This window comes from Sylvia atricapilla, chromosome W (genome assembly GCF_009819655.1).
Source record: "Sylvia atricapilla isolate bSylAtr1 chromosome W, bSylAtr1.pri, whole genome shotgun sequence".
Lineage (NCBI taxonomy): Eukaryota > Metazoa > Chordata > Aves > Passeriformes > Sylviidae > Sylvia > Sylvia atricapilla.
Genome location: NC_089173.1, coordinates 15,249,880 through 15,258,897, shown reverse-complemented (window position 1 = coordinate 15,258,897; position 9,018 = coordinate 15,249,880). Strand labels below are relative to the sequence as shown.

General features: G+C 42.8%; 1 long non-coding RNA gene across 1 annotated transcript; it reads left to right on the top strand.

Annotated features, from left to right (window-relative positions):
- The first annotated feature begins 591 nt into the window (after window positions 1-591).
- On the top strand, window positions 592-7,076 carry LOC136373452 (uncharacterized). Its single transcript, XR_010745645.1, has 2 exons — window positions 592-684; window positions 6,246-7,076. It is a non-coding gene; the product is annotated as an uncharacterized lncRNA (long non-coding RNA).
- Window positions 7,077-9,018: the final 1,942 nt, after the last annotated feature.

Here is a 9,018-nt window from a genome sequence, read left to right as displayed (position 1 = left end):
GTGGAACAGGAGGATTTTGATCTCCAGGCAGGATTTGACTTTCTGTTTTGATTTATGGGCTGAATACAAATGTGTATTTTAAGGAGTCATTAGAGTTTGTGGTTTGAAATATGCAGGTTTGTGTAGGAAAGGATGCCTGGGCTCCTTGTACAGCCCCACTCACTTTTTTATAACAGAAAAAAATGGAAGAGAATTGTGTGTAGGAAGAAAACCCTTCACCTCAGGCTCTTTACACCAAATAAGTGATGGGATGGTCAGGAATGGCATGATCCATGAGAAAATAGGGAAGGAAAATAGATAGGGAATACTTGTGCTGTGCTTCATTGTGAAACATCTATGCCAGGTGTATTTTTATCTAAGGTGGTGTTGATAGGAACCTATTTCTTAAAATCTACCAAAAAGTGAATCTCGTTTTTCACAATTTGGGGGCTCTTGCCGGGATGTACCTCATCCCTGAAACCCCAGGAGATTCAGAGCAAGGGAGGCACCCCGCCTGATTTTTGGCGGCCCAAAACTTTGTTTTTCCTGGTGAGAATTGGGGATTGCAGGTAAACACCCGAAGAGATAAGCAAGGAGAAGGAAAGCAAGCAAAGTAAAGAAAAGGGAAAAGGCTCCCTGAAACTGCAGTATTTTTGCTCTGTAAAAAACCTCGTGCACGAAGAACCTAAGAAAGAAAAAAGGATTGTAAGTATCTCTTAGGGGAGCGGGATAGGGGGTCTGTGTGGTGTGTGAATGAGACACTGGCCGGGCACCCCAGACTGGTGAAACGAGTGTGGTAGCTTCCTATGCTGCGGTACCGTGCTCCCGTGAGAGGGGCGGCCAGTACGGAGGCGAAGCGAAAGGTAACGAGTGAAAGTGACCCCCGGGTGGCTGGGACAGGGTCCCAGGGAGGGGTTGGACCCCTCGGGTAGGGAGCCGATGGTTTTCCTATACCATCCACTGGGAAAACTGGATAAGTGGGGGACCCCAAAACATTGTCGGATTGAAGGTTGGGTAACCTAAGAGCATCCGGAGAGTGGCCAAATGCATGACTTTTTTGCCAGATTGAGGATAAAAACACTAAAAGGGCTAGGGGTGTAAGGATCAAGATACCAGGGTTTTAAAAAACCGACCAGGTTGAGAAACACCAGAGGCTCAACAAGTGTGATAATCCAAGAGCATCTGGAGGAGAGGATAGCTAAATACCTATAGGTAAATAATAAACATCAAAAGAGGGTACCATTTTTCTTGTATTGTCTGCTTGTGTTGTCTTGTTGTGAAACAGGGTGAGCAAGGAAGGCACATTGAATTGAATAAGGGTGAATGAATGAGTGTAAGAATACTAATCTTTTTATGTTGTCTTTGTGTGAGTGGAGGTATGTGCAACTGAGTGGTGTACTTGTTGTAGAGTTTATTTGTGTTACTGTATTGTATGGTTGGAAAAGAGGAGTTTCCCTGTACAGTGGAAATGAGAAGAGAAAAAAAAAAAAAAAAGACATGAGTTGGGATCCAGAGAACGAAGAGGAGGGGAGGCTGGGTGCAGCCCCCGCCCGTGTCTCTGTCTGTGTCGGCTGTGCAGCCGCTTGTCCCCCCCTGTGCAGTCGCAGCGCCTGTCACGGCGCTTGCTGGGCCACTGTTTGCGCCTGTCGTACCTCCCGCTTTGGTTCAGGCTGCGCCGAAGTTCCCGCTTGTGTCTCTGTCGGGCTGCCCGTCCCCCAGCCCCGTGCCGCCGCCTGCCCCAGCGCTGCCCCTGGCTGTGCTGCGGTCCGTCTCCATAACTGCACGGCCGCCTGCGCTCCCGCTCCCCCCGGGCCCCGCCAGCCCCGGCCCCGCCGGGGGCTCGGCCTCACCCAGTCTCGGTTGCCCCACCCGCGGCCGCTCCGCCGGCCATGCCGGGGTCCCGCTGGCTCCTGCTACCCCACCCGAGGGCACTTCCCCCGTGTCGCTGCCTCCCGGCCCGGGGCAGCCTCCAATCTCCCGTGCCATGCGGCGGTTTGTCCCTGTGGGGTTCGTGCTGAATTCCCCCGCAGCCCTGCCCTCGCCTGCTCGTGTTAGAGCTGCGGGGCTGCCGACAGAGAAGGCTGCCTTAGTTCTGCCGTGGGAGATACCACCGCAGCCCTGTGGACTCCATCGACAGTCCCATCTGTCCCGAACACAGAGTCCGTGCCCCCCGGTGCTCCGCGGGCCCCTGGCCTCCGCCGGACGGCTCTGACCGCAGAGCGGCCCCGGACCCGTCTGCAGCCTCCCGCTCCTCGGGGATTCAGGGCTTGGAGACGGGGAGGGGAAGAGAGACAAAATGTGAACAAAATCCCAAAAGCGCCCTGAGGGTGCCTGTTTCTTTTGTAGGAAAGAAGGGCATTATAAGCGTGAGTGCCCTCATCGAGAAAACAAAAACAAAACCAAAACAAAACATAATATAGAGGAGTCATAGGCTCTATTTTTTTAAGGACAAATGCCATCTGGAGCCTGTAATAACCCTTTAAGTAGGTCCTGGGGAGGAGGTGTTCCAATTTTTGGTCGGTCTCGAAGCAGAGAAAGCATGTATTATGGGGATTCCCAGTGGGTTGGAGGGTAGGTAAAGAGATCTCAGAGGTGGCGACGGAAGGGAGAAAGTTTGAAGTCCCTAACACAGAAGATGTGGTAATTAAAAGAAATACCAGCAGACGGATGGGAGATATTTTATTGATCCCTGAACTTAATGTGTTGGGAAAAGATCTAGAAATATTGTTGAGAATGGGGGTTGCGCCAGAAGAATAATAGAAGTTCGGCAAAAATAAAATCTTCTAAGAGAGGGAGAGAAAATATGTTGATAGTTTGTGGGAGAATCTTGCAAAGAAAAGAATGTTGACATGTGCTTTAAAAACAAAAAAGTGTAAAATGTTTGCTGATTTGGGATAATACGTATTTTTGGGGGAAATTTGCGGAAAAAGAGGGCTGCTTGAAAAGGATTAATGCAATTTTACAGATTAATGAGGAGGTTCATTTTTAAAGGTTTTAAAGGATTTTTTTGTTTTTAGAAGTCTTGAAAGGATGGGGTTTTGTTGTTGTTTTTTTTTTGTTTGTTTTTGTTTTTTTTTTGTTTTTTTTTTTTTAGATTTTCAGAAATTTTTAGAGGTTTTTTGGTTTTTAGAGGTCTTAAAAGTTTTTAGAAAATTTTGGGGGCATTAAAATTACCTGAAGAAATAGCTATAAGAGATCAAAGGGGGGGATGACCTCGGAAATGGGAGGGAATAGTTTTGATGGAATAGGAGATTGGAGTCAAAAGAGTTGTGAGAGAGTTCTGGTGTTTGATAAGAAGGTACTGGAAGTTTAAAGAATGTGGTGAGGAAGAAAAAGAAGGAATTATGGATGAAATTGGAATTTTTCATTATTGGGAAATTTTTTTAAACAAAAGTAATACTCAAATGCCATGAGTGAGAGGTGTGTTAGGAGTCCAGATGTAACCCAGATGGGAACCCGAAAGTAGCACTCTAAGAAGTAATGTTTGGACTGTGAAACTGTTGTTTATGAGATAAAAAGAGATTAATGTTAAAAAGGTATATCTTTACAATTGCAAAAAATGGGAAGGACAGTTCTTTAACCCCACAGCAAGAAGATTCTCTTTTCAGGTATCACAAACAACTGAAGCTGCAGTATGACTGACAACTAAAAGGCTGCTAATTTTGAATCAACACCAACAAGATCAAAAGACTGGTGTAAGAACTTAAGAATCAACTGTAAGATCCCAACCAGGTGATACCAAGTTGAATTTTACACAAAACTGAATAATAATGAACTGAAAAAGACTCAAATAATTAAAAAAAATATTTTGGACAAAGAACTTTCTCTGTTTTACTTCTCTGCATAATACTCAGAAATCAGTCCGGTCTGTCAGATCCTCCTACTTCTGTTTCTTCACAGCTACAAAGAAAATGGACTTTAAAGTAACCCTACTCTACAGGTGTGGAAAATTAAAGTTGAAACGTGTAGTATTGTTTTGAAAGTGTTTATGTCACCCCACTGTGTAATGTTGCAGGTACATCAAGATCACAGGAACAGGACTGGCTCCATATTCTTGGCATTTTGGCTAATTTATTTTAGGTTTTATACCTTACAGAACAGACAATATGTTTTTGTCTCTTTTATTTTCCCTAATTGTTTTGTGTATTTAAAGTAGCTCTTTCATACTAACTTAAAGATTTTTTTATTACTCATCAATTGGTGCTACTAGTGCACTAACTGAATATAGCCTAAAGAAGGAGGGCAAGGAGAAGCACCTGTGCAAAATACCAAGAGGACATGTTGGTGTTCACAGAACATAAGTGTGAATTACTACCCAGCAGTGTGGTAATTAAGGAAAGAGTTTTCAACTCAACTTGTACTGTGTCAGAGTTAATACAGTAGCTGTGATTCTTTTGTATACACACACAAACATGCAAACATTTGTAACCAACAGAGGACTTTCTTCAGTTATGCTGGCAGTGTTGTCCCCACAAAAAAGGTACAGTTAATCACTGATAGAAATCTAATACTGTCAGAATAATAGTAGAAAGAAATTCTCAAGAGTAATTTTTCTTCTGCTATTTGAAAGTCACAAGAAGAGATATAAAGATTTGCTCTTCTAAGTGGGTAGGTGTCCTGGGTTGTAGTTTAGGATGTATTCTATCACCATCTTCAGTTAATGGCCCATCAATGCCTTTTGCATGACTCAGAGATAACTCCCTCCAGGAGCTATCTCTCTTTAATGGGCCATCAAGGACCTCCTGTATGACTCATCATCCCATTGTGAGATGCTCCGCCCATGGGGAGGAGCCAAGCATTCTCACCTGGATATAAGCTGGGATTTGGGACAGTAGAAGCAGTTCTCATCCACTGGATTCCCAGAGGACTGGAGCTACCAGACCTTTCTACAAGATTTCTGTTTCAGGAAGACCACTTCGTCTGGACTGTTTCCATCACCCTGATTAGGTTGTATTCTGACTCTGTCAGTGGTTTTTCTTTTTGTCTTTATTTTATTTTATTCTATTTTATTTTCCTTTTCTTCTCATTAAATTTTATTTCTGACTTAGAGCCTCTTACTTGGTTTGTTTTCAAAACCACAACAGTAGGTCAAAAATAATTTAAGGTACTAATCATATAACTTTATAAAATGGAAAACTTTGTCATCCACCTCTTACATTGGAGGTTGAGATGTAGATAGTGGTTGAGATGGGTTCTTTGGGGGAGTTCTTTGTAAGTTTGTTAAAAGACTTTTGGAGGTGTTTGGTTTTTCTTTTTAATATAAGATGTCAGATTTCTCTTGGGATAGAGTATGAAAAACGATAGTATGAATAACAAGATACTTGCTGCTTTATAATACTATTGTGGTATATGTAAGATTTTTTAGTAATTTCTTTTCTTTCCCTGTTTGGCGATGCTAAGTGACACTAAATTATTGTAATTTTTGCAGAAACTATTTTAGGGATTTTACTTAGTTTTCCAGCTTTTTTGCAGATGAGACCTGTCTCACAAAACTGGTGGTGTTAATTGCTGTCAAAGGGGGTTCTCATCAGAGTTTCTAAAAGGTACCTGATCTCTTAAATCAATGCATGACAAATCGGGTGAGTGTCTTTGGCCTTAAATAGAAACAAATCCTATAGTGTATGTATCTTTCTGAGTTCTCCTAAAATAGTAAGAGAAATTTTCTGGAATAGCAAGAATTCATTGTCTTTCTACTCTAGGAACAGACTGGGCAGAGGATCTGCCCACCAGAAACCTTCAGTTTGATAAGGCTCTAACATCGGAATATTTATTAAGTCAACAAGTTAAGAATAGCCCATAAATACCTTAATAGAAAAGAAAGAAGGGGTAAAAATAGGTTTTTTGCACTCTGTAGTTTAAGTTATTTTTGTTATTGACTAAACTTTTCTCCTTAAGTTTCCTTTTAACCTGTTCCTCAATCCTGGTTGCAGTTAAAAAGCTGGAGGCTTTCAAAAATGAAATGGTATCAGAGGTGGTTCCCTGGAGAGGAAAATGACACCCTAATTTCAGTAAAATGATCATACAGGAGAATCACAGTAAATTGAATAGCTAAATTGAAGCTGCAGTTATTTTAGTTTTACTCAAAGTACAGTCTGGCCAGCACGATTAATTGTCAGTTCTAAAAGGGCTTTGCAGCTGGCCTTTGGGATTAAGGGACTTTACTGCCTTTTAGTGATGCATGTATACATATATCCTGGTGAATGGGGATTACTAGTGTCTGTTGAATGGGAGATGCTTGAGTAACATAAAACAACTTCAATTAAAAGGTATCAGAAACTATTTGCTTGAAATTGAGCAAACAGAGTGTGACAAGAAAATAAGAGAGCAAACTCCAGTCCAGACCGCTGTATTTCGCCACTGAGAAGAATCCTACACCGGCTGTGGGAGGCATCCCCATAGGCCTGGTCAGGTGGGGATATAAGTCAAGGAACTGGGACTCTATTTCTGTCACTCACTCTTTTATCTTTCAAAGATCATAGCAGAATCATGATACAAGTGCTACCAAAGACTGTAAACTGAAGTTTTTTCTAATACCCATATCAACATTCACTATTATAACCCATCCAAATTACATTCTTACATATGTGTAGAATTGGGACCAATACTGGAATTTTTAGAAATTAAGTATCTATTTGGCTAATCAGTGGTGTAGTACAAAATAAGCAAATATTGGCAATGTCAACAGATCCTAAAATAACTGCATCTCAATAGTTAATATAGAAAACCCTTTTTATTGGTGGAAAAATAAGCAAATAATGAAGGCTAGAAAACAAAGAGAATGGCTCAAGCCAAATGATGGTTAAAAAGGAAAAGGGAGGAATTTGTTATAAATGACTATTATAAAGTTGGCTTTTCGCAAGATGCGTGCTATATGATTAATAACTTTGTGGTAAGGATATAAGTTTTTACTTCTGCTGTTGGTAAAGAAAATTAGGCATAGTGGTAGTAGTTGATATAGTATGCTTAAACTGTCTGTTTGGCCGGGATAACATCCAGTGAACATGTAAAGAAGACTCTGCTATTGATACACCAGCTATCAGCATCTCCCATCTGAAGAAAGCACGGACCAAGGCCCAAACTGGAGGTGATAATGAAGACACAGCCAAGAAACACGCATGCTCTAAAAAGGCAGACCCAAGGAGGGGCCATGCAAAACAGTCCCTGGAATATGGAAACTAGTTTATGGAAAAATATGAGTATTCAACAGATTGATACAATGGAAAGGGTATTTAAAGAAAGCCTGTGAAATAGCGATTTGTGGACTTGGCTAAATGCCAAGTCACCCGGCCGGCCGTACTTTGCTTTTTTTCCTTATCTCCTAATTGTCTTATCTTTTTTTTTATTAAAACCTATTTCTTAAAATCTACCAAAAAGTGAATCTTGTTTTTCACATAGGGAAGTGCTTCAGAAGTGCTGGGCCTTGTAGGTGCAAATAAAGAAAGGCACAGCAGGAAGGAGCTCGGCTGGCTGGGATGTCCTAAATGTTGGGAGAGACACATCAGGACAATGCCTTGATCTCCACAGCAAGAGGTTTTGGCACCTGCCAGGCTCCCCTGTCCCCATCCTGCTGCAGACTGGAGCTCCTCTCCTTGGGTGGCAGCAGCACTTGCATCTGGTGACCCTCGTTTGGTGCCCTTTGGCTCTGTCTTCGCTCCAACTCTTATCATTTGGGTAAATACTGCTCTTGTTTACAGTAATGGGAATCTGGAGCAGCCCCTTTGCCATTTCTCCTGCACAAATATTGCATTCGGGGTAACTCCCATCTCCTGCTCGGTGCAGATGGAGCCTGGGAGGCTCCTTCCCAACATCCCCACATCCTCCTCCTCCTGATCTGCAAGCCCCAGGGTACTGCGCCAGCCACATAATAAATCTGTGAGGATGGGGGAGCTGTCCTTGGTCTTTTCCCCCCCTCTCATCCAACATTTCTCAGCCCCAAACCCAGCCATGGCTCAGGACATGTGGATGCAGCCCCCAGCACCTTCCCAGCACCTCGTGGCTACCTAGCCATGACAAACTGCACTGGCTCCATGATTTGTGTAAGCTCGATTTTTCAACCTATTCACTTATGTATCCTAGATGGAAAACACAGCCCCGGGGCTGCTATAAACCATGCTACTGGAGCCACAAAGGGCCGTCCTGCCAGCTGGGAATCACTGGAGCATTCGGAGCGTCGGGAGCCGGGGCAGGACTCAAATCCAGTGGATGCACTTGTCAGAGGGGCCGTGGTGTGGGAGCAGGTCCAGCTCTTCCCTGGGGTGCTTCCAGCCCTGGCTCAGCCCAGTCAGTGCAGGGACAGGCAGGAGCCAGAGCTGTGTGCTGGCCACCTGATTTGTTAAAAAAATATGGATATTGATCTAATACCAATATCCAACTATGACGGACAAAGACTCTCTAACAGTTTGAAGTTAGAAAGTGTATGTTTATTACGACGCCGGGCAGCGTGTGGGATAGCTCCCAAATACACACGCGCAATTTACAGATGATCACAGGGTCTTTTTATGTACAAAAGTGTTGAATACCCAAAACACAAATGCATATTCATGACTCTGGTCCATCCCATTCCCCGCTTCGTATGGTAATTAGCCAAAAAGCAATTAAGCATGCGTAGTTTGTTCTTTGAAATGGGTCGGTGGTCCTTTTTAGGGGGTGGGGTCTCAAAATGATGAAGTAAGATGCATCTTCCTCGCTTTGCCTTTTTAACCTTTTAGTGTTGGTGACACCTGGATCCTGTTTTCTCAAGACTATCTGATTTATGATCACATTGTGTTCTTGGAGTCTATTGATTAAGTTGACAGGTCTCCTGATTTATCGGTTCCTTAAATCCAGCTTATGTTAAAAAAAGGAAGTTTCAATGTAAAAGGGGAGTCTACGTCAGCAAGTCCACGTCTACTTTAACTAAAGTCCTTAATTCTTTAAAATTATTATCTCATTCCTCACTTCTTCTTTAAAGTGAGTAAATTCCTTTACTCAATATAGAGAGTCTTCTTCATCTATCCAAGCCGCACAGCTGGTGTCTCTCAAGACTAAGCCATATGCTTT